The sequence below is a fragment of the Anser brachyrhynchus genome, assembly GCF_964034855.1.
Source record: "Anser brachyrhynchus genome assembly, chromosome: 1".
NCBI lineage: Eukaryota > Metazoa > Chordata > Aves > Anseriformes > Anatidae > Anser > Anser brachyrhynchus.
In genome coordinates, this window is record NC_137694.1 from 148,543,905 (window position 1) to 148,568,747 (window position 24,843).

The following is a 24,843-nucleotide window of genomic DNA, read 5'->3' on the forward strand; positions in this document are numbered from 1 at the left end:
CCTAATTTTCCAATTTTTCAAGTGCAACCTCTGCTTTCCAGTTAAGGCAAAACTGTGTCACAGTGTTTGGATAGTAACTGAGCACTTTGTGTCTTAATTCATTTTTTTTCAGGTGTTCATATTCTCTTTTGCTGGCCTAAAGGTCAAAAGAAGGCCCTGAAGAGCTGTGGTTTTAAACAGGCTTTTATGGGGGCTAATTGGAGTAGGTATTGTACAAAGGCTCTTGAGTGCAAGTCAGCTCTAATCCAGGCACTGCGTGAAGTTAGCTTCTGTCAGGCTTGCTGTCTCAGAGTAACTATTGGCACATAAAAATGACAGTAAATACTCTATTCTGTCCCATGGAGTTTTCTTTTAAGCACCTATAATAGATATTATAAAATACAAGTTAAAGCTATCCGTTGTATTTTCCTGCCATTTGATTTTTTTTAAGTTGAGCAGTAGTTAAATTCTTCTTTTGTTTTCCTTTTGTATATGACAAATGAATATCACTTTCATCAAGCTTTTGCAAAGATACACTGGGATTCTTTCAGGCTTTGTTTGGGGCCATCAGGGAGCGCTTCATTGTTAAGTGTAGCATGTAGGCTCATACTTTAGAAAGAGGAAAAACAGATTTAAAGATGCTTTTCATAAGCTTGCCTGCTGCCATTTTCCATGGCAATTCATTAGCTGCTAGGAAAACGTAAATAGGCTCTTTGGAGAGAGATTATTTTGACAGCCTTATGCTGGAATTTTGTCTTAAAAGAGCTACCCAATGCAAAGTTATCATACATGGATGTGGTTTGGTATATTGTCTGCTTTGTGTGTATTTTATGTGTCAGTGGCACTTCTAGAAAAATAGGAAAGAAAAAAGCTATTTGGTGTATCTTTGACAAACCCTTTTCTTTGTTCTAGATAGATAGCTAAAAACTCGTTTTGTTACTTTGGCATATGATATTCACCAAGTCATTGTAATTTAATAAAATTGCATCTAGATTATTATTTTTATATGTAACTCAAACTCATAAAAGAATATTCTCAGTATTTATACAGCACTTGACATTAATGTTGCAGTACATTTAGATAATGTTAGATAATGAGAAAAGCTTTGGAGTAAGATAGTTTCTGGAAGAATATTTTAAGGTAGGAAAGGACTTTTTTCTGAATCAGAACTCTCTTACCCTGCTGTATCACTTTGCCTTTCTGTGATGTCAATTCTCAAAGAAAACGTGAGTTTGTATGCGTGTCAGTTATCTTAAAGAGTCAGCTTGACTCCTGCTTCCTTGTATTTTATTTTTTCATAATACACTTATAATGCAGATACGATTGTGTCAGCAGTGTTCTTTGCACTGCAGCTTGGTTTAGAAATTGCATTAATGTTTTCAAAGCCCAGCCTGCTTTCTCCTCTTCTTTTGGCACGATTGCACAGAAAATAGGATCATTTTTGTTAATGAAGCAGCGGTGTTAGAAATGTGCCACAGCACGATTGTAGAACACTGTGAGACTGTCACTGGGGCAGTCCTTGGGTCATGCTGTGTTTCTTTGGATTTTTATATGTGGTGATTTTTTTCTTCTTTAAATTCTCTTTTCTTTTGAGTACCCTCTGACTTTGGCCCATCATGTTTTTCCTTGTTTTGTTTTGTCTTGTGTTTTAAACAAGTTCGAGGCACTAGGCTCTTTCAAGCCAAGCCAGGAAAGTGGTTCCTAATGGGAATATTTGTGTTCTGTTTAAACCTACTCACCCAGAACACGGGAAGCAGGTCACTTCTAGTCCAGTATTTCTTTCATGGTGCTGAGAAGTTTGTAGAGGGCTCTTACCAGAATCTTATTGCCTTTAAAAACAAAAGCAAAAAATCCACAAACCCATAATTGATTTTTAAATGCATGGACACCTGTTGGAGAGGGGAAGACTACTGAAGCTTGCCATACTCAGATTGATTCTGATTAGAGTCTTAACTTGCTGCTGAAAATGTATTTAAGAAGAAATCACCTTGCTTGGCCGCTTAGCTGATGGGTGTCCTTCCTGTCATGTACTTCTGCAACACCTGAGTTATAAGCTGTTACGGTGGTGTGGCCTTAATCTTTCATATTTGTTCCTGTCAGGAGATAATTTTGCTAATTGGAGAAGTATCCCACAGTGAGAAGAAAGCAAAGCAGTGGTTTTTATTCCCATCTTTTCTACTTATTGCTCCTTTACTGTTACTATTTGATCTGTGTGGTGTAGAAAAAATTAGTAAGGTTTTAAAGATATTCCTGGACTTCAAAGCACCGTTTTATTTTTTTAGTTTCCAGAATAGCCATTTGAAACCCTTAGAAATGGCATCCAGGCCCCAGGGTCTGCTTTCCTGGTGTGGGAGGGGATGAGGCTCAGGGCAAGGGACAGCTAGCTGGGTCTGGCTTTTGGGCCTTTGGCTTCTTGAATTGTGTGGGGTTAGTCTCTGGCTGGGCAGCAGTGATGCCGGAGCAGTCACCGTGCTGGCTGAGGGTATCGTGGGGAGCAAAAGCCCCAGTGGTCCTCTTCACGCATCTGTTCGTAGTCAAGCAGAAGACATTTGGATGAGTCTCATGAACAATACGAGCCCTGACAGGTCTGAAGTTATTTACATGCATCTGGGTATTTCTGCCATTAAATTCAGAACAGTTTATACTCAGATAGGGATTCAATTCTTCTCCCCATTAACTTGTGCTGCTGTCACGTTCTCTGCTTGGTCCACCTGAACAGGAATCCAAATCTGGTATTTACACTGTTAAGGAATAAAAAGAGTGGAGCAATTTTATTGAATCACAGAATAGCTTGGGTTGGAAGAGACCTTAACGCCCACCCAGTCCCAACCCCCCTGCCATGGGCAGGGACGCCTCCCACCAGACCACGTTGCTCCAAGCCCCATCCAGCCTGGCCTTGAACACCTCCAGGGATGGGGCATCCACAGCTTCTCTGGGACACCTGTTAACCCTGTCTTTTTATTTGTACAAATCTAGAGTGAGTGAAGTTAGAAGTACATAGTGAAGTGAATCAAAGCTTGCAGTTATACAGTAATCTCTTGGTGGGTGAGATAATTGGACTGTTTTCCCCTGAACAGAGAATTTTAGTGTTTACTGTAGTGCTGCAATGTAAAGAATTCCCCAGGTGTCCTTGAGGCTGGGGTGGCCATCTGTATACATAACCTGTCTCCTGTGAATAGGTTTAAGGAGCTTATTTGGCACATCTGAGGGAAAATTGTCAGTGCACCTCCATTTTATTGCACCTTGCAGAGGGCACTTAGCAGAAAAATGAACATCCTTAGTGTTTTCGCAGCATCCAGATTTCCAGTGCCTCAGGGTAGAGGTGGTGGTGACAATAATAAAAATGAACAACTAGCAGTGTTTTATTTTAGGGATATTGCTGTACAGGCTCTAATGTCTTTTGCACCAGGGAATTAAGGACTTTTAGGGGTATCATAGTAAGACTAATATGATCAGTGGGTACTAACTGGTCATAATACTGGGCACCGCTGTGAAATGCGGAGCAGTCTCAAGAGTCCTCTAAAAGTAAATAAGAAGCAGGTCATGCTAGGAACACTTTCATAGGCTAATCCCATCAGGTTTTCTCCTGATGGCAGTATTTGGGAGAGGGGGACCGAAGGAGACTGTTTCTCATCATCTGAGATGTGTTGAACAGAATTTACCTGCTGTGAAGCCAAATATTCAATATATGCCGTAATGATCCTTTAATTTGAGTGTAATGACTGTGTAATACTGGCAGCAGCTTAAGTAGGTAACCCAAAGGAACCTCTGTAAAGATTTCATCATGATTAACACATTTGTCATTAGCTGTGGTATGGAATTAATGGGGATTGAGAATTACCTTGCAATTTACCAAAACACAAGACGGAAAATAGCTGGCGAGCCATCTGACAAGGAAGATCTGTCACTGAATATGAATTAAGATCAGCAAAGCAAATGACATGACTTGCTATAGCTCCTGACCTGCCGTTCCTTCGAGCCTGTGAGAAGTGTGATAATTCCAGTGCAAACCCGAGCGTGCATTATGCAGTTTTAAATCACCCCTCCTGCATTTTTTAAAAAATACTCGAATAGTTAACTTGCTGGCGGCAGAGTTTCGAAGGCTGTTTCCCGTGACAGCTGTTTGGAAGCTGGCTTTGTGGCAGGGACGAAGCTGCAGACTTCTGGCAGGCTGGCAGCAGGTCCTGGCAACTGCCAGGAGCGAACAAATGGGAACGGCCACGTCGGCTCAGAAGATCCCACGCGCTAAGCCCTCCGGCCTGCACGGTGGTTTGTGCACGGTGCTGCGTTGTTTGTGAGCTGAAAAATGTGGGAAATGTGGGTTTAAATTTTAAAAGCAGGCGGAGACCCTGAGCTGGTTGGGTTTGGACGTGCGACAATTGTCGATGGCTGGTCTGCTGTGGTTTAAGCTAATTACGTTCAGTTTAGTTTCACTGATGTTTTGTTCTTTTTCCTTCTCCACTATGATTTCCGTCCCCCTGTCTGTCTTTGGACACTCAGACTGGCTGCATCTTGGGGCAAAGTCTGCTCTGGCCTTGGCAGTCACAGTCCCTGCTAGACTGAGTCTTTGATCTCCTCCTGAGGCCCCATTTAAGACCAATATAATTAAGAACATATAATAATAATCAACTTCTGTACGTTCTCATTCTTGTGCCCCTTTGTCCTTTAGGAATATTCTTTCACTGAAAGCGATAGGATCTTTTTATAACCTAGAACACGGTTCTGTAGGCTCACGGGCACGGGGAAATTACCACCAGGCAAAAATAAAACTTTAATGGATGTGCAAGCAGACTGCAAGTCAAGCAGTCTGATGGGAGACAGTTGGGGGGGAAAAAAGGCTTCAGGTGGCTTGCAAAATGGACATGTGCTCGCTCCCAAGTTTCAGTTAAACCCTATCTCCAGTGTTGCAGTGATTTTCATTTGAATGTGTGATTTCACTTGAGACTGGAAGTGATATGTCAGAAAATAAGCGTGTCATCTTCCAGTTTGAGCAGCCTTTATATTCTGCAAGGGAGTGCTGTAGGCTTTCACACCCCGATAATCCTTTTCAGGAAGTGAGGAAGAGTAGGAAAAATCAGCAGTCTGCAGAGAATCTTTATGAGCAGAAAGTGACTACTGCAACTATTAATTTCCTTAATAAACACTAAAGCTAAGAAGACTGGCTTGGGATGCTGTAGGGAAACCTATGGCTAGTTTTCCAAAAGTAAAGCAGCCCATGCCAAGCTGATGTGGAAACCTGTCCAGTCAGCAGCCACCCTGCAGGCACTGTTCCCAGGAAAAAGAGCCTTTGGCTGTGTTGCTTGTGCCCGAAATGGGAAGGATGGTAGTAATTGTAGGGTGTAGCCAGCTGTAGTGAAGAATAAATATTTGATTGGCAGTTTTCTAAATTGTATCGGTGCATTGATCTCGGCATAATTACCTATTGTTGTATTGCATATGGAGCAGAAGTATTATTCATGTGAATGGTACTGGAAGGGATACAAAATGGATATCTAAAGCAATTATTAACTTGTACTATATTTAATTAAAATGCGTTAGAATTTCTCTTTTGCTGGAAAGTCTTCTAAAAAACCCTACATCTTTCAGTAACAAAAGCTCCACAGAAGGGGTAAAATTGTTTAGGAGTAAGATCATTTGTTCAATTGCTATAGGAAGCTGCAAACACATGACTGAGGTTCTTGGCTCAGTCCTTGCCTCCTGATTTTCCCAGATTACTTGTTCTCTTTCATTTCTATCAGGAGCCACGTGGTCCTGGGAGCTGGGACCTCCAGCGCAGGGAGCTTCTTGAGACAGCGACCTGCAAGACGCCTCTGTGGCAGGGCTTTCCTGGGGCTGCAGTCCCTAGAGACCTCAGGATTCACGATGTGGATGCAGTCCAGATGGCAGGACTGCCTAGAGACACTACAAGCTTTGTTTCCTTTCAGGTCACCAGCCAAGCTGGCAGGGAAGCTGGCAGGCTTCTGGTAGAACCTGCTACTCCTGCGGCCAACTCATATATTGATCACCATGCTGTTGTCTGTTCTGGTGCTTTGTTTTATTTTCACCACAAATTCTGGTTTCGGGACCTAAAAACCTTTCCAAGCAGAAATTCACTTAAAGATGGAATTTTCCACAGAAGATTCTGCTTTTAATGAATCAGCATTGTGCCCAAATCCCAATCCTACTCCTTTTTATCCTGTTCCTTGCATGAGCTGCTGTACACTCGTCAGTTGTACTTCTCCACAGGGAACTGCCAGTTCCAAAAAATCCTTTTTGATCTATTTGGAAATGAAGTGGAAATAAAGACTGGGTCTTATGCCCTCTGTACGGGCTTATCTCTGTCAGACACCAGAATACTTCTGTCCCTTCCTAGTAAGGCTGGCTTCCTTGTTACTATTCTGTAATCTTTCAAATGAAAGCTAACCCTCCTTTTTTCCTCATTTAACTTAATATCTACACCCCCCCCCCCCCCCATTTTTCTGTCTGTCTCTCTGCTTTTTTCTTTTTAAGAGATTAAACTACTTCCATTTGAAAGTAGAGGTCAGACCTCTCAGTGTATAAACAGGATAGAAGACACGTATGTATGGAGACTCTAAGGTTTATATGCTTGTTTTCACAAATGGAAATGAAGTTTTAAAGGTGGCAAAGTCTAGCAACTTTGCTTTTTGCCCAAAGAAATATGAGGGTGCCAGAGATCTGTAGTTTCCTTTTGTGAAATTATCTTTATAGAGGCGGCTTCTAGCCCAGAAGCAAACAATTCACGATGCTTAATGGCGCTGGAATGGTTTGCCAAAATGGATGTTGGAAATGGATTTTGTCGATTGACAAGGGGGCAAAATACCCAACTGACATACAATTAAAACTTGTGCTGCAAAAAAAGCGTGATTGGCAACGTGTTTCAAACAAACTTCAGAATGATGATATTAGTGATGAATGTTTGACAAAGAAAATGATTGTGTCAGTGAGCAAGTATGTGCTTCTTTAGTCTTTGCTACACCAGAGAGATTAATGTTAAGATGCTATAATTATAATTTGTTGTGGCAGCTGTATTTAAAATCAGTTCTTACTTGCTTTTTAATCTTTTACCTTATGTGTACTTTGCAGCAAGGCATCAGAATTCTGGGGGCTTTTTCTGGTCACTGTATTTAGAGAATATGGAGCGATATGTTGAGGGTGTAAACACTGGTGTTTCTGTCTTCACTTCTGTATTCCCTTGAAGTCATTGCTTGTTGTCCTTTAAAGAACGTGCAGATCTTAGGAGATCAAGAATCGCTTTCTTGCCAACATGGCCAACAAAATGTTGCATGTGCAATTTCATTTTATATACTCTTTACCTTTGGAGGTTTACAAGGTATTTTGAAATCCATGAAATATGGCGGATGAACCTAATTGATCTACACGTTTTTTTCACTATTTTTTCAGTGCTATATCTAGCTGCATTCTGAAATCTCTGCAGAGCTGCTTTAACTCTAACTGAATGTGTTCCTCTTGAAATTTTCTCTTTAATTGTATGTTTTCTGAGTGGTGCAGTAGGTTAAAGAAAAAAGCTTGTGCTGCAGCTTCTCTTGTCAAACCTTAAGACATCTGATGTGATCCTTGGAAAAAATGACCGAATGCTGTATGCTCCCCCTCACACTGTTTTTATTCATATCGTTTGTGCCCCTGGACTCGGAGGATCATCGCTGCATGAACCCACCTGCCAGCAGCTTCAGTCAGCTAAGACCGTTTTGGGCTGCCTCAGGAATGCTGAAGTAACCTTCAGAATGCCCTGGGACGTGCTGAGAGCTACTTAGGCCTGGCATAGGAGCTGTTTACTGATCTGGCAAGTCTCCTCCTTCGAACAGAAGACTTGTACCTGTAGTCCCTGCTACATGTTCCTTCCTGTGGTGCTGATATTTCAGATTTTGGCAGTGTCACAGTCTACCTTCTGTCCTAGGACTGGACTTCCCCTTTCAGACTTTGCTGGTGCTGTTACATTTACCAGGTTTGACTAATGCACTGGATCCCAGAATTGAGGGGAGGCTATGATTTAGGGTAGGTGCCACAAGGTAAAACACATTGTATGTCACTGCTACCTTAGCCCTTCCATTGCTGAACTGCATGGGGTCCTAGGGCGCACATTCCCATTTGCTTGGAAAGCTGAAGAGTTTGGCCTTCCCTGCTAGGTCATGCCACCTTTAGTACACATTTTCTGACATTTAGCATGTCCATTTCTGCCTCCCTCAGTGAGCCAGTGTGACTGGTCAAGGTAGGCAATGGTAAGGGACTTGAGGGGAAAAATGTACTGAATGCAACCAGAAGGCAAGATAAACAAATCATCCCTTCATAATCTGTTTTGTATCCTGGGTGTGAAACATACCGTAGCTGTCTTTTGCAGAAACTCGCATGGTCTGGAAAGGTAATTTCAGAGAGTGATCCAGGCTGCTGTCCCCTGTACCGAGCACGCTAAGTGGAACATTGTCACTGCTATGGGTACGCATAGCCGATGCCATGCAGTGTCAAGGTTGTGCCCTGTACAAAGCTGGAGGCTAAGCCTGGCCTCTAGCCCCATGGGATTCTATATTCTCATACCAAGCTTAGTTGCCCCTCCATCTTAGAAACCATTTATCAGCCTGCTTTGATCACAGTTTTCCAATCTGAGGGATGTCTTTCCCCATAACCCCTAGTCCTCCTATGCTGTGTTAGCTTTCAGAACATTGACCTTACTGTAACTCTTGATTTTTACATATTTTTAATAACGTTGTCTGTGCTTACTAGGTTTGAATAGCACATTGTGAATGGAGTTATCACAGATTCACAGAATGCAGGGTGGAAGGGATAGCTGGGGTCATCTGGTCCAACCCCCCTGCTCCAGCAGAGATACCTTAGAACAGTCTGCCCAGTGTACCTCAACTAAAACCCACTACAGTCAATAGAAACATTTTTATAGCACTTCAGTTGACACAGGAGCAGGCTCTTAGGAATTATATATCAAAATTAAATACTTACTTGAAAATTCACAAAGCCACCTAGTTCCATTGTGGTTTTTTGTTTATTTCATCAAAAACAAAACAATCCTTTCCCCCAAAACACAAAACAAAACACCCAGAAAGCTAAATAACTTCTTCACGTTAAGGCTAAGTATCTAATATAATTTGTATTGAGCACAACTGGTGTCCTAGCGATCTCTGCCACTTTGACTCTACAACCTGACCTTACCGTCATCATGCGCTCAGATCTCCCACTAAATCAGTGGGGTTTTCACACAAGAGACCTCATGAAATAAGGGCATTCTTGAATATACATTCCACTGTAATACTTTGTTATAAAAAGTCTTTGATTTTCAAATCAATCAAATAAAAATGTGATTTTATAAGAGCAAACACTGAGGCTTTAATTCATCTGTGAAGAAAATGCACAATATCGTAAATGTAATACAAATTCTGCCTAATCCCCTCTGCAGTACATGCTAGCATTCTTACCTTACGTTTGCTGCTATGACTTATTGGATTTAGTATTCTCCTAACTTCAGTCTACTGTACATAATATGTCCAGACATGCTTTCCAGGATAATACACTGTCATGAAATCATTGTCCATGCTCAGTATGAGATTTTTCTTTCTTTAAAAATATTTTTCTTATAATTACATGATCTAATAACAAGATAATCTTACACACTAAACTAAAAATAACTAGTTTGATTTAAAAAAAAATGGCATCCTCCAATGCCTGGGTTTAATGATCTGAGGCAGGAAATCTTTTCCCAGCACTCATACCCACAGTAGACAGGATTACTCAAAAGCCTTTTCTTTCCTGAAGGTCTCTTTCTAGTATTTCCTTACAGGCACCTCTGTTTCCCTTTAATAATCTGATTCTGCAGTTCTGATGCAGCATGTTGAAGACTAACTAGTTCTGGCTCACATGCTTTTTTCTCCTTTACTCTCAGCGTTTTTCATCTCTTTCCTTCTTAGATCTCTCCTAATGTGATCTGAGCATCATTTGTGATTCTTATCAAAGGCTGTTGAGAATTTTCTAGTCAGGTAGAAAATGCTTTCTCTGACATCTTTGTTCATGTGGTAGTGACTTCTGTCTCATCAGATAAAGCGTTATTCCTTACCGCTGTTGACAACAGTAATTCATAAATTCCAGTAAAATTATGCAGGTTTAAAGATAACAGCAGTGTCAGCCATGGGGTGAAAAGAAACGAAATAGAAATGTATGGGTTTAGGTGGTGGTTTATATTCTTCCGGCAGTCTTAGTGAATCGAAGGGAGGTAAGCATGTGGGAAGGGAGCAGCGAGTGCTGAACGAAGGAGTGTCGTTGTTTGAGATAGGTGGCTGCGGCTCTTAGGGTTAACAGCATCTGAAGCAGGCTGAGGACACTTGGAGGGCAGAGCTGAAATTGTCAAATGTGCTGAAAGCAGATTGCTTCCATTGTCAACAGGAGTCGTACCAGGTGCTTACTTTATAAAATAGGGTCAGCCAACTAATCCATGGTCTGCGTATAAAAATAGTTTATTTTTTCCAGTAACGTAGCAAGTATTTGAGATGGGTAGCAAATAGGCGACTGTAGTAATCTGCCTTTAGAGCTGTTCATATCTTTGGTAGGAACAGAACATATGTTAAACTCAAAATGACTTTAGAAATGGGTAATAATTTTTCTTATTTTGAAAAAAAATAAACACTAAGCTCATTTTGCACATTTCACTGGTGTTTCATTTTACATACAAGGATGTTTGCTGCAGAACACCTGTATGTTTTTAAACAGCCTGTATGTTTTTCAGGAGACGTGTAGCAGAGAGGTGCTGTCTGGTGGGACTCTGAATTCAGCAGGCTCTTGGGGTCCCAGGATGGGACAGGTTGCAGCACTATGTCATGCTTCAAAAAACATCAGCTTGAGAGCTCTGCTGAGGCTTTGGCAGTGTGACAGCTTAGTTTGTACTTCTTTGCTCTTTAGAGGCTGTGGGTACTTGACAGCACACAGATAGCAGTGTTGGTAACAGGGCAAGGTAAAAGGATTGTAGTGGTGCAACACTTTTCTTTCTAAGTATAATTACCTCACAGGAGCTCAGTAAAGTTCCCTTAGCCATTTTGCACTGTGATCCTTCAGGGAAGAACAGATAGAAAAACACAAATTGCTTCATAAATTTCATGGAAGCTGTGCACCCACATAGAGAGGTATATGTTTCAGAGCAGGGACCAAAGAAATGGTACTATCAAGTGTTTCAAGCCCTGTATGCTTTTCCTGTGAATCAGGTCATATCCATGAAATGGAAAATGCACATCATGGTAAGGGAGGCAAATGAGAATTTAAAATTTCACTTTAATTCTGAATAAATCAATACTTTTTTTCCCCCTCTGTCAAGTGGCTGGTTTGGGAGGGAGGTTTTCAGTAGATCAGCAGTGTCACAATCTTTATACACCTTTCTATAGATCATGATTTATATGTCCATTAATGTGATTGTACATTATGGATCCTACAAGCATTCTAAAAATAACTCCCCATACATTTTTTGCTTTCAGCTTCTTGAAAATAATGTCTTGTTGGAAATATTTGGTCTCTGTATAATGTGATAGTTGTTAGTACTCTTCTTGACATCTCTACATGAACACATGCTTCATACTATTTTCATGTGAAACTTTGGTGTTGGATATTTGTTTAGTTTACTGCTGACCCTAGGTACGTGAATCTTATTTGTGAAATTTATGTCCTTCATCTCTCAGCTGCAGTTAAACAGCGAAGATCATCTGAAATAACTAAGTTTTTCTTACCTAGTTCATCAACAAAGAGCTGCTATGCCATAGACTGTCTTTGTGCTGCTTTTCGAAACTTTGATATTAACATTGTTGAATTGTCTTCCTCAATGGTTTATTTTTCCTTTCAGATGTAGGTCTTAACAGAAACTGGAAGGAGTATAGTCTTTCTCTCACGCTGATTTTCTTCTTGAATACTTCATACTCTATAAAAACGAACACTGCTGTTCTTTGTGGCATCCCTACAAGGGGATAAGTACAATTGGGTCATCCAAGAGCAGTAGATGGACCATGACATTACCTATTCAAACAGTAGCTTGTGTGTGTTTGCCAGCAAATCCTCTCTGTGCACAACAAACCTACTGTTTTAGCAAGTTACACAAGAGATTTTGTCCTCAAATTTTGTTTAAAAGTCTCCTTGAGAAGATTAATTTATTTGTGTGAATATTTATTAAAAGGCCCAGAGAGATACAGGAAATCAACCGTAGAGATGCTCATTGTTAGAAAAGGAGCATGTTACTAACTTAATGCACTAATCAACAGGAATGTTCCACAAGTGCCCTTCTTGGTACACAACCACAGCGAGCAGCCGAAACAGCTGAGTGCAGGGGCTATGTTCCTCAGCAGGGCGGAGCTGCTCTTGCCTTTTCGCTAAGAGGTATGGTAAGATGTGAATGAAAATACAACTCAAAGGCACCTTATCAATAAAGAATAAGAGTGAGGCCGTCATGGGCAGGGACTCTGGAAGATTTCCAAGAGACATTTTTGAAAATGAAGCTTAGACAAGAAAGCATCCACTACCATGTATAAGGGAATATCATGCAAATAATCAAAGTGGAGAGTTAGTCTCAGGCTAATGCATATCAAAGCAGCATTACTTTCATCAGACTGCTCTTGAATCTCTGCTCTCTTCCCCCTTAAAATTTTACATGGGGGAAAAAAAATACATTTTTCAGACGGGATAGCTGTAGCACTGCTGTCCCCTTCTGATCTCATTTCAGTTAGGCAAGGCTCTGGCCCTCCTCCTTACCTGCTGAGGCTCTTCATGGTCATTCAGTCTTGTCTTCTCCTGCATTCCAATGACCTTCTAGGGAATGTCCTTAGGAGGTGTTTGGTAACGAGGAGGAGATTGTTCTTGCTTATTACAGCACAATTTCCCCCATTCGTCATTTTCAGGGACTGCACCACAGAGAATAGGACCATGAATCATCTTCTTAAGTCCCATGTCCTGGAATCCTACTGATAAAATAAGAAAGGCAAAAGAACCGTCGAGTCTCTAGGACATGGTCTTATGGAAAAAAAGCTAGAAGCCTGCAGTATGAATTGCCTCAAAATTTGTTTTTCAACATCTGTTTTTCAAATTTTGTACTTTGAAAAGCCACTTTTGGTGAGGAAGGCTTTTCTTTGTCCACTATGTACTTCTGTGAATATGGGGAAGAATCAAGGGGGAAAAAATGTCTTTGGAGAGGGTGGTAGCTTCCAACCCCGTATCTCTGGCAGTGGGTTATGAATTATTTGTTGTAGAAGCGTAGCTAGTAACTCTGCTTTTAGTAGATGAAATAATGTGAGTGCAGCATGCTGCCTTCATATATCTGTTTCAAGGAGAGCATTTTAAACTATTTTGTCCTTTTCCACTTATTGTCATTGTTTGCAACATCTCAGGAAGCATTAATTTGTCATTTATCCAGGATGTGGGTCCTGAACCCTGCTGTGAGCAAAATCCTTTTGCAAGCCTTGTTACTCCCAGTCTCACTGTGAAATATCTGTATCTACTGAGTCATATTTTTCTATCACCTTTTAAACTGATGAACATATTTCATGCTGACATTTAAATGGAATTTTTGCACACAACTCCTTACCAGATGTTGTCTGAGACCAGATACAAGGCTATTTAACTACTCTGAGATGAGGATTCATATAAGGTTAGCTCATCTCCCAAGTTAGTGTTTGAAGGACCCTGTTTATCCACTCTTTGACTTGATGTGCCAACTTTGAGCTATTCTAACTGTGGTTATGTGCTTTAAATCAAACCACAGAAAACCAGCTACAACTTGTCTTCTTTATTATTTCTGGTACCCTAGTCAAAAGGAGAAAAAAAAGTTAAAGGCATGCCATTTTTTTTCTTAATATCGCAAAGCTTTGGGCTTATCCATATTATTATTGGTATGTCTCTTTGTTAAGCCTTTATATTTTTTTCATGTTTAAAAGTTCATTTTGACATTTGTTTCTGCTGATTAAATGCATCCTAATATGAAACTGTCTTTAGCAAAAACTCCAAATACATGTTAACTTCAGACACTATAATTAGGTGTAGTAAATGCTGATTTTGTTTGGCAGATATGATTATTTTTCTCTGTAAAACATAAGGAACTGAATTCTGTAAACCTACGTTAACACAACATTAGGTTTACATAGATGAAGTTCCAGGAAGACTAATAGTAAAAGGTGCTAAGCCCTCTCTACTCTTGACTTTCAGCCATGGCTGTAAGATTAGACTTAGAGTCAATGATGAAAAAACTCCTAATTACTCGAAATAGCCTTACCTACTGCTATGTTGTCCTTGAATTTGACACAAATATGTTAATAATAGGGAAAAGTATTTCTGAAATGAGAAAGATATTGAGAAATGGATAAATGCATAGTTTTCAGTTAACACTAAGTTCAACATGATCATTTGAGAGACGTTATGCAAATTAGTCTTGGTGTGCTGCGTATAATTGCCTATTCTTTCCTCCAAGATAGCTCATTTGTGTCATTTTCCAGTAATCTTAGGTCATTCACTTTAAAGGGTTTAGCTCTGCTCCCTTTGAAGACAATGACAGAGCCCCTACTGATTTCGACATTAAAATCTAAGAATTCTGAAAGAATTATTTCTAGTCAGTATCAACTTGCATGGTTTTCTCTTATTCTAAGAATTTACAGTGTTGATCCTTGGAGATTTCAGCATAATGTATTTGGGCCAAAAGGTAAGGGGAATAACTTGTCATGCAGCTTGCACTCTCCCAGGATGGCAAGGTGCGGTATCACATTAATTCTTCTTAAACTTTCTTTTCTTTCTTAAGAAAAACTCCACTATGAATTAAAGCCTTTTAAATTAATTGAGATGACATAATTTAGCCTGCTGGATAATTCTTTTCAGATAGGTTTTATCTCCTCATTATTGTGCCTTTCTGTGTTGTTACTTTCTCAGGTGTACCTCACTATTTGAAATAAAAGGTAAATACTGTTGCATTTTCAAGAAAAGGGTATTAGAATAGTAACTACTTTTCTAATACAGCATTTCACTGTAAGAGGTAAGTGTTCATTTGAGAGCAAAGAAACAAACCTTCTGTTGGTTATGAACAGCTGGCCATTCCAGTAGGAAAAGAAATGCATCATTCTGTAAGATTCCACAGGTTTTCTAATCATTGGTGCATTCAATATAACATTATTATAAAATAGGAAAATTGGGTTTCAGCTATCTGAATTTAGATATTGTGTTCATTTTTATTGCTGCTCTAGTGGTATGTGCAGTACCTGTAAAAAGCTGCCCTACTCTTCACTTGTTCATGTGTAAATTGTCTACTGGCTGAGTTGAGGGATTTTTTCCTTATTTTTTACATGTATACAAAAGCCAGAAATCTGATCTGAATATTTTAGTTATTTCTGTTTAGAGGAGTGGATTATCAAGGCAACTTGTATTTATTGATTAAACCATTCATCAGAGTTCTCCACACAATTCTTGGTCTATGTTTGGGAAATCCTTTTTTTTTTTTGTTGTTGTTCTTACTGGCATCACAACTGTGAAGTTCTTTTCTGCCACCTTTCTGACTGCCTTTATTCATAACCTCATTGATTGCCAGTAATTTGACCCTAAATTATTTTATTAAAGTCATATTGTTTTACTGTTTCCTCAGCATTGTTTGGACATCTCTACAAGTTGATGTCTTTAATGGTCATCTTCTTACCATGCCTCTATTTTCTAGCTTCTTAGCATACTCCTCTCATTCCTCCTCTCCTTCCACTAGCAGCTGTCCATTTTTTACCAGCTCCTAGTTTAATTTCTGCTTATTTGAGAATGAGAAGTTAACTCTATTATGTTAATGCTGACTGAAGTAAATTCTGTCTCTCTCTTATTCACTAACTTTATCACAGAATCGTCTAGGTTGGAAGAGACCTCCAAGATCATCTAGTACAGCCTCTGTCCTAACACTAACAAGTCCTCCACTAAACCATATCACTAAGGGCTACATCTAAACGTCTTTTAAAGACCTCCAGGGATGGAGACTCAACCACTTCCCTGGGCAGCCCATTCCAATGCCTAACAACCCTTTCAGTAAAGAAGTTCTTCCTAACATCCAACCTAAACCTCCCCTGGCGCAACTTTAGCCCATTCCCCCTCATCCTGTCACCAGGCACATGGGAGAATAGACCAACCCCCACCTCGCTACAGCCTCCTTTAAGGTACCTATAGAGAGCGATAAGGTCTCCCCTGAGCCTCCTCTTCTCCAGGCTAAACAATCCCAGCTCCCTCAGCTGCTCCTCGTAAGACTTGTTCTCCAGACCCCTCACCAGCCTCGTCGCCCTTCTCTGGACTCTCTCGAGCACCTCGATGTCCTTCTTGTAGCGAGGGGCCCAAAACTGAACACAGTACTTGAGGTGCGGCCTCACCAGAGCCGAGTACAGGGGGACAATCACCTCCCTAGACCTGCTGGCCACACTGCTTCTTATGCAAGCCAGGATGCTGTTGGCCTTCTTGACCACCTGAGCACACTGCTGGCTCATATTCAGCTGCCTATCAACCAGTACTCCCAGGTCCTTCTCTGCCAGGCAGCTTTCCAACCACTCATCTCCCAGCCTGTAGCTCTGCTTGGGGTTGTTACGCCCCAGGTGCAGGACCCGGCACTTGGCCTTGTTGAACTTCATACAGTTGACCTCAGCCCATCGGTCCAGCCTATCCAGATCCTCCTGCAGAGCCTTCCTTCCCTCGAGCAGATCGACACACGCACCTAACTTGGTGTCATCTACAAACTTACTGAGGGTGCACTCGATCCACTCATCCAGATCATCGATAAAGATATTAAAGAGGACTGGCCCCAGCACTGAGCCCTGGGGGACTCCAGTAGTGACCGGCCTCCAACTGGATTTGGCTCCATTCACCACAACTCTTTGGGCCCGGCCATCCAGCCAGTTTTTAACCCAACGAAGCGTACGCCAGTCCAAGCCATGAGCAGCCAGTTTCTTGAGGAGAATGCTGTGGGAAACGGTGTCAAAAGCCTTACTGAAGTCAAGGTAGATCACATCCACAGCCTTCCCCTCATCCACCAAGCGCGTCACTTGGTCATAGAAGGAGATCAGGTTCGTCAAGCAGGACCTGCCTTTCATAAACCCATGCTGACTGGGCCTGATCACCTGGTTGCCCTGCAAGTGCTGCATGATGGCACTCAAGATAATCTGCTCCATGAGCTTTCCTGGCACTGACGTCAAACTAACAGGCCTATAGTACCCTGGGTCTACCCTCCGGCCCTTCTTGTAGATGGGCGTCACATTTGCTAGCCGCCAGTCGACTGGGACCTCCCCTGATAGCCAGGACTGCCGATAAATGATGGAAAGCGGCTTGGCCAGCTCCTCCGCCAGTTCGCTCAGTACCCTCAGGTGGATCCCATCCGGCCCCATCGACTTGCATACATCCAAGTGCTGTAGCAGGTTGCCAATCATTTCCTCGTGGATTGTGAGTGCCACATCCTGCTCCCCATCCCCTTCCACCAGCTCAGGGTACTGGGTATCCAGAGAACAACCAGTCTTACCGCTAAAGACTGAGGCAAAGAAGGCATTAAGCACCTCAGCCTTTTCCTCATCTTTTGTAACTAAGTTTCTCTCCGCATCTAGTAAAGGATGGAGATTCTCCTTAGTCCTCCTTTTTGTGTTGATGTATTTGTAAAAACATTTTTTGTTATCTTTAACGGCAGTAGCCAGACTGAGCTCCAGATGAGCTTTGGCCTTTCTAATTTTGTCCCTGCACAGCCTTACAACATCCTTATAGTCCTCCTGAGTAGCCCGCCCTCATTTCCAATCATTATAAACCCTCCTTTTTCTCCTAAGCTCGAGCCACAACTCTCTGTTCAGCCAGGCCGGTCTAGTTCTGCGTCGGCTCGTCTTTGGGCACATGGGGACAGACCACTCCTGAGCCATTAAGATTTCCGTCTTGAGGAGTGCCCAGCCTTCCTGGACTCCTTTGCCCTTCAGAACCTCCTCCCAAGGGACTCTGCCAACCAGTGTCCTGAACAGCTCAAAGTCAGCCCTCCGGAAGTCCAAGACAGCAGTTTTACTGGTCCCCTTCCTGACTTCGCCAAGAATAGAGAACTGAACCATTTCGTGGTCACTCTGCCCAAGACAGCTCTCGACCACCACATCTCCCACCAGTCTGTCACTGTTTGTGAACAGAAGGTCTAGCGGGGCACCTCCCCTGGTAGGCTCTCTAACCAGCTGTGTCAGGAAGCTATCTTCCACACTCTCCAGAAACCTCCTAGACTGCTTTCTCTGGGCTGTGTTGTGCTTCCAGGATATGTCTGGGAAGTTGAAGTCCCCCACGAGAACAAGCGCTGACGATTTCACAGCTTCTGCCAGCTGCCTGTAGAACTCCTCATCAGTCTCCTCATCCTGGTTCGGCGGTCTATAACAGACCCCCACCAGGATGCTTGCCTTGTTGGCCTTCCCGCTGATCCTAACCCATAGGGACTCAACCTTATCATTCCCAGCCTCAAGTTCCTCAATATCTAAACACTCTCTAATATAGAGAGCCAATCTACTGTTATCTATTCTATCTATCTAATTTTCTATCTATTATCTATCTATTTAATTATCTATCTAATTATCTATCCTATCTAATCTACTGTTATCTACTGTTCCACGTTATTCTCAAGACATATCATGTTATCTTAAGTCACTTCATAAGTTCCTATCATCAGACCGTTTGGCTTGATTATCATTCTCATCAGTTCAGGCTCTTACCTGGTCTCTGAGGTCAGAATGATGAATTTCTTAAGCATTGATGCAGATAAAGAAAAAGTGGAAATAAATAAGTATGACCATCAGTGACTGGAGAATGTATAGAATCAGAGTGATTGAGATTTATTTTTCCAGTCTTTGCACCTGTTCTTTCCCAAAGTCCTATCTCTGATCTGTGCTTTATTCATAACAATGAATTTGGAACCAAATATGCATTAACAAGTTAAGCTAAGTTACATGAAGAATGGAGAGCAGAAAGGCTTTGAAAAAGAAATGGTTGTATGTAGTATGAGTTGGAAGGCAGAATAATAGAAAGATCAGAAAATAAAATAGATCTTGAGTAGCTTTCTGCCTAATTTTAGTCTTTGTTTTTTAGATTCTTTTCTGCAACTTAATAATACTCTATTTTGATTACAGTGTTTATATTTCAGTGTTTATATATCAAAGTATTATATGCATCATCATTTTCAGTACAACAATAGCTGGCCTATATACATCTTATATCTACGAAACTATCCTCAGTATTTTGTGATTTCAATTAAAAATTTCATCTAAGATTTATTCTGTTCTTGGTCTATAACAGTTGCATGTCATTTTCCATATATAAATGTGTTTTATTCAGTGGGTTTTTTTTTGCACTGCATATATAGACTACTGTTTTAAAAAATATTTAATATTTAACAGCATTCTTCCATTTTCTTTCCTGTTCTTCCTTCCCTTTGTGACTTCTGTGCTCACATTCCAATTACTTTATCTGTCTATGTTTCAGAAATACCAGCAAAAAACTAATAATCACCTGTTTAGTAACAATGCTGTGTGCTCACTGGCTATTTTATTAATTATATTCTTAGTTCATAAGAATGATACAAGGAGTCACTTAGGATTTTTATTTTTATTGTCTTCATTTAATTTTGCTTCAACATAATTTCTTCTTTCTTTTATTGTGAAAATATCTGTAAAATATTGCAGGTAATCTTCTTCCCTTTTTCTCACTCAATGTAAGACTTCGTAATAAACCTCAGAATCCTGAATTGAGAGCTAGAAATCTTTGTTTGTTTTGCTTTCTGAAAATCAAACCTACCAAATCCAGGTAGGATATCATCATTGGGTGAAATTAAATTCTGTTAAGTCACCAACCCTTTTCATATCTTCAACAGCAGTCCATGTATTTTTTTTTTTTTTAACACTTAATATTAGAGTTATCTCTGGGATTACCAATTGCCACGCCATCCTCTGCGCTGTCCTGTAGTCCTAGAGGAGTCTGATTCTTCCACTTTCTTCTTCAGCTAAGGTATTTTTTTTCTAAATTATGAATGCATTTTATCTTAAGTGCGTCTTCTGCAATTCTTCCAGGTTTTCTTTGCTTATTGTTAAAGATTTACAGTGTTGAAGTAACATTTGCCCCAGTAAAGCTACACACATTCTTCTGTTCCAGGCTTTTTATCCATCTTGTAGTGTGGTCTTTAGTCTCATAGTTTTAAAACTATCATACTAATTAGAAAAGAAATATTAGGCATACAGTGCAATGGGTCATAGCACTTGCTAATTATCAGGAGGATAATAATACTTTATATGTTGAACTGAATTTTTATCTCTGTCTATTTCTTTCCTGAATATTATAAACTGGAAAAAAAAATCTATCTGATCATATAATAACTCTTTACGTGGAAATTCATGGTGATTTTTTTCATTTTTCACTTGTGTCTGGTGGTAGTGATGGCTGTCATGTTTTTCATTTTTCTGCTTATTATTTTAACACGTCTGGATAGTTTCTTTTCAGATTTGTAAGAGGGTTTTCATGTAAAAAAAATAAATCTGCAGCTCCTCTCTAACATCCTTGCATCCAATGTAGTAAGAAATGTAGTTTTAAAAAAGTTATACACCGATTGTAACAAAGAAATTGAGTCACTACCAGTGCCACAGATAGGACTAACAGCATATGAGACCATTGAGATTTCTTTGTTGTATTTAGTCTTGTTATTATTCTATTCTGTCACCACATATGATACTTTCTTTATCTTAACCAGTGAAGGAGCTGCTATGGAGGTCTACACAGAGCATAACAATGTTCATTTTGGGCATGGAAGTAAGTAGTTCTCTCAAGTGGCATGCAACTTCTACCGGTAATTCTCCGAAGTTCATTAGTACTGGATAATAATGTCCTGTAAGTCACATTATTAATGTACTGTTTATAACTGTAATGTAGAGTCTATAACATTCAGTCGTAACAGTAAATGGAGAAGACAAAATTTTTTTTTAATTTTTCTTATTCTGTAAGGATTTGATCCAGTGACAGAAGAATGGGAGGAAGATCCCATACATCCTTTAAAAAAAAAAAAGAAGGTACTTCCAATGAAGTGGGAATGGAAGAAAGTGTGCAAAGGTTGGAGGAAGAGAAAAGAACTCATCTAGTTCTCTAGGGGTCAGACACACTCTGAGTGATTGAGTGATTAGATGTGGTTTGTTGATGCTATCTGTGGAACAAACCTCGCATATATCTTACGGGCCAATTCATCTGAAAGCTCATGTGGAAATATTGCTGTGTTCTGTTCTGCTGTGATTCATGTAGAGAAAATTGCTATATAGGGTGCTTCTTGCTAAGTATCTGCATCTGTTGTGGCTCATCCCTAGCTTCCTGAAGAGCATACAACTACCAGATGTTATCTGAAGAGTGGCTTGTTGGCAGCTGGATGGCATGGCCAAGGAGTGATTGCTAAGTAGTATGATTTGTCAAAATATATGAGGAATGTTAATGTTATTCTGCATTGCATGGTTTTTGTCTAGTGAAGCATTGCAGTCTTAAACCCATAAGTAATGCATTGAAATTGTAACATCTGAAGGAATATAGCAAACTTTGTTGCAATGCATGAAAATGTCATAAATGGGGAGCATCTGTCATGTTTTTAAAACCAGCAGTTATGGTGTTTTTCTCATGATTTAAATTGCTTTCAGATAGGTCTGCATTTTTACAGCAAATCTTGCTGTTATATGAGAAGTATAAAACACTAAGGTGTTAAAAATATTAGATGTTTGGTTGCTTGTGACACCAGGAGACACTAAGAATAACAAAATATTTACATGACATGAATACAATACAGCATGTCAGTTCTTGGCAGCAGAACCTTATTTTAAGCAATGTTTTTGTTTGCTGGGTTTAGAAAACATTTCATAGGTACTTTGTCTAAGACAAGTTTTGAGCCTTGGAAATTGAGATATGGAAGCAGTGTACACTCTGAGTTGGCAGCCTGTAAATGCACTTTCATGTTAAGACAAGTAACTATCCTACTGTTGGCTAACCAGTTTGGAGATTCTATTTTATTTTTTTAATCTGTAATTCCATTGAATGCTGGAATTGCACTTAGCATAAAAGTGTGTTGGCTAACCAGTTTGGAGATTCTATTTTATTTTTTTAATCTGTAATTCCATTGAATGCTGGAATTGCACTTAGCATAAAAGTGACTATTTCCTTTCTATAGGAAGAGGTGACAAGGAATTTTTCTGAAAGGGCCATATATATCTTTTTTTCTGCCCTTGATTCTCTTTTATCACTATTTTTGGTAAGCTAGACAAAATCAAATATATTAGTATTCGGTGTTTTACTGTCAGGTTTGGTACCAGCTCAGTCTTTGTTCTCCAGTCCAAGTACACTTGGGTGTCTCTGTAGACTTAAGCACTGGATTGAAAACGTGTCTGTGTTCCCTAATATTTAAAGAAGGCACTTTTGCAACACTCTAAAGAGCTTGTACAGTTACATCTGCATTGCTTAAATGGCTGGACTTTAAGTGTCATTTCTGTCCTTTTTTTTACTTTAGGATTCCTTTCGCATTCCTGGACTTCAGTCAGGAGAAAATGTCTAGCACAATTAATGTCCCTCTTCTTGTGAATAAGCAAATTGTACAATTTGCTTTGTATAATCACTGACAACAAAATATTTCCTCCTTTGGAGTCATCCTAGAATCCAAAATCTTTTATTTGTTGCTCGCATACCTGAAATCTGTTTATGACATGGACATCCACTACCATGAGCACTACAGTTACTTCTCTTTCTGTTCTTTCTCTACTTTCCAGCCTAGAAGAAGGCTGCAGCGGAAATTACATGTCTTTCCAACAAGTGGATCAGATTTTGTCCTCTTTCAGTACTCCTGTGCTGGCTTCCTTTTGCCTCTGGTTTAGTTGCCACTTCTCCTCAAGGTCTATCCCATCTATACTAATATTTATCTGATGGCTTCATTTCATTCTCCACTTCATTCTCTTTACCCTGCCTAGTGTTTTCATCCCATTTCTTTGGGATCTTTCCTCCTTCCTCATTTTTGCACTGCTTCAATGCCGCCCTTCAACTTGAGTCAGAACTTCTTGGTGACAGCAATATACAATGCCGTTTTCTAAATATTCACATCTTTTGCAAAGTCCACTAATGATAATTACCTATGTAATAAATCTAAATTAAAAAAAAAAAAGTCAAAAACCCAAGCACGTGATATTGTAAAACGAAAGGTCTTTTGAGGTTAGCTGTCTGTGAATGCCACATCCTGGGAGTGAGACACACTTGGCACCTGTCTTTCATTCACCTGCAGGCTGTCAATCACACTTGAGCAACTGACCTCATATTTTTGGCACATGGGCTCACAGAGAGGAGAGGAGAGACCACAGGCCCTGCTGCAGGTGGGGGTATGTGCTGCTTGATGGACCCGAAGGTCCAGGGGCAAGGCACAGTCCCCAGCCACGGCATAATGCTGTGGCTCTTCTTGTGTCAAGTGGCCCCTTGCACTGCCCTGCTTACGTGGCCCAGTGCGTGGTAAGAGAGAAAAGAAACTGGGGGCATCCCGTTCATAGACAGTATGACTCTGCTCCCAGTTAGTCTGATTTAAATATGAACAGTCTGATGTAAACATGAGTACTGTGTGCAGTTCTGGGCACCACAGTACAAAAAGGACATTAAACTGTTGGAGAGTGTCCAGAGGAGGGCGACGAAGATGGTGAAGGGCCTGGAGGGGAAGACGTATGGGGAGCGGTTGAGGCCACTTGGCCTGTTCAACTAGGAAAAGAGGAGGCTGAGGGGAGGCCTCATCGCAGTCTACAGCTTCCTCATGAGGGGGAGTGGAGGGGCAGGCGCTGATCTATTCTTTTTAGTCACCAGCGATAGGACCTGCGGGAATGGTGTCAAGCTGCAACAGGGGAGATTCAGGCTAGACATCAGGAAGAGGCTCTTCACTGAGAGGGTTGTTACACACTGGAACAGGCTCCCCAGGGAAGTCATGGCACCAAGCCTGTCAGAGTTTAAGAAGCGTTTGGACCGTGCTCTTAGTCACATGGTCTGAACTTTTGGGTAGACCTGTGTGGTGCCAGGAGTTGGACTCGATGATCCTTATGGGTCCCTTTCAACTCAGGATATTAATTCTGCGATTAAACGTGAAGTTAACTTTTTGAGGTGCTCAGGAGCCTGCCCTGTACCTTGGTCCTCTCTATATGGAAGGCAAATCCTAATACCTTTTTTTTTTCTCCCACATTAGGTTCACGCCAAAGTCCAAATGTTTCTTTTTCCTCTTCATGCTGTCTTGAGAAAAGCACCTTTTGCCTGTTGCTCCCATTCACCAGTGCTTGCCCAGAGCCCTCCTGCTCTCAGCAGGCTGTTGTGGGTAGGTGGCAGCGCAGTGCCCTTAGGCACGGCACAGCCCAAAAGTGGTGCTCAAAGGGCTTTTTGTCACGTTACTTGACACTTGCTCATGGACTATGACTTACATTGCCTCTTAAAGCACTATGTATGCATTTTTTATAAGCCATATGGCCCAAGGTGGCCTAGTGTTAGATATGTGTGAAAGGAAGTCTGGAAAAATTTACTTTTTAATTACTTTACAATAAAAAGTTTCCATGGTAATGTAATTACTGTATTATGCTTTATATAATCTATCCCTCTTTCCTGAGGTTGTTTTTCTGCATTGTTTTCCTTTTCTTTTGAAAAAATATGTTTTCAGTAAAAAGCAGCAGCAACAACAACAACAAAAACACCTAAATAATTATTCTGGCAAAACTGTTGTTGTGCGTATTATACCTAAAAGTAGGTTTGAAATATGTGGCTGTTAGGAGCTGAGAGATTTCACCTGAGGGTTTTGCTAATGGATCATGGGAAGCCTGTGAATATACATCTTTCTGCTCTTGTGGGAACTTT

At 40.6% G+C, this 24,843-nt stretch overlaps 1 protein-coding gene across 2 annotated transcripts in view; it reads left to right on the forward strand.

Annotated features, from left to right (window-relative positions):
* MYO16 (myosin XVI) overlaps positions 1-24,843 on the forward strand; it is a 386,560-nt gene that overhangs the window by 48,642 nt on the left and 313,075 nt on the right. The window lies entirely within an intron of this gene.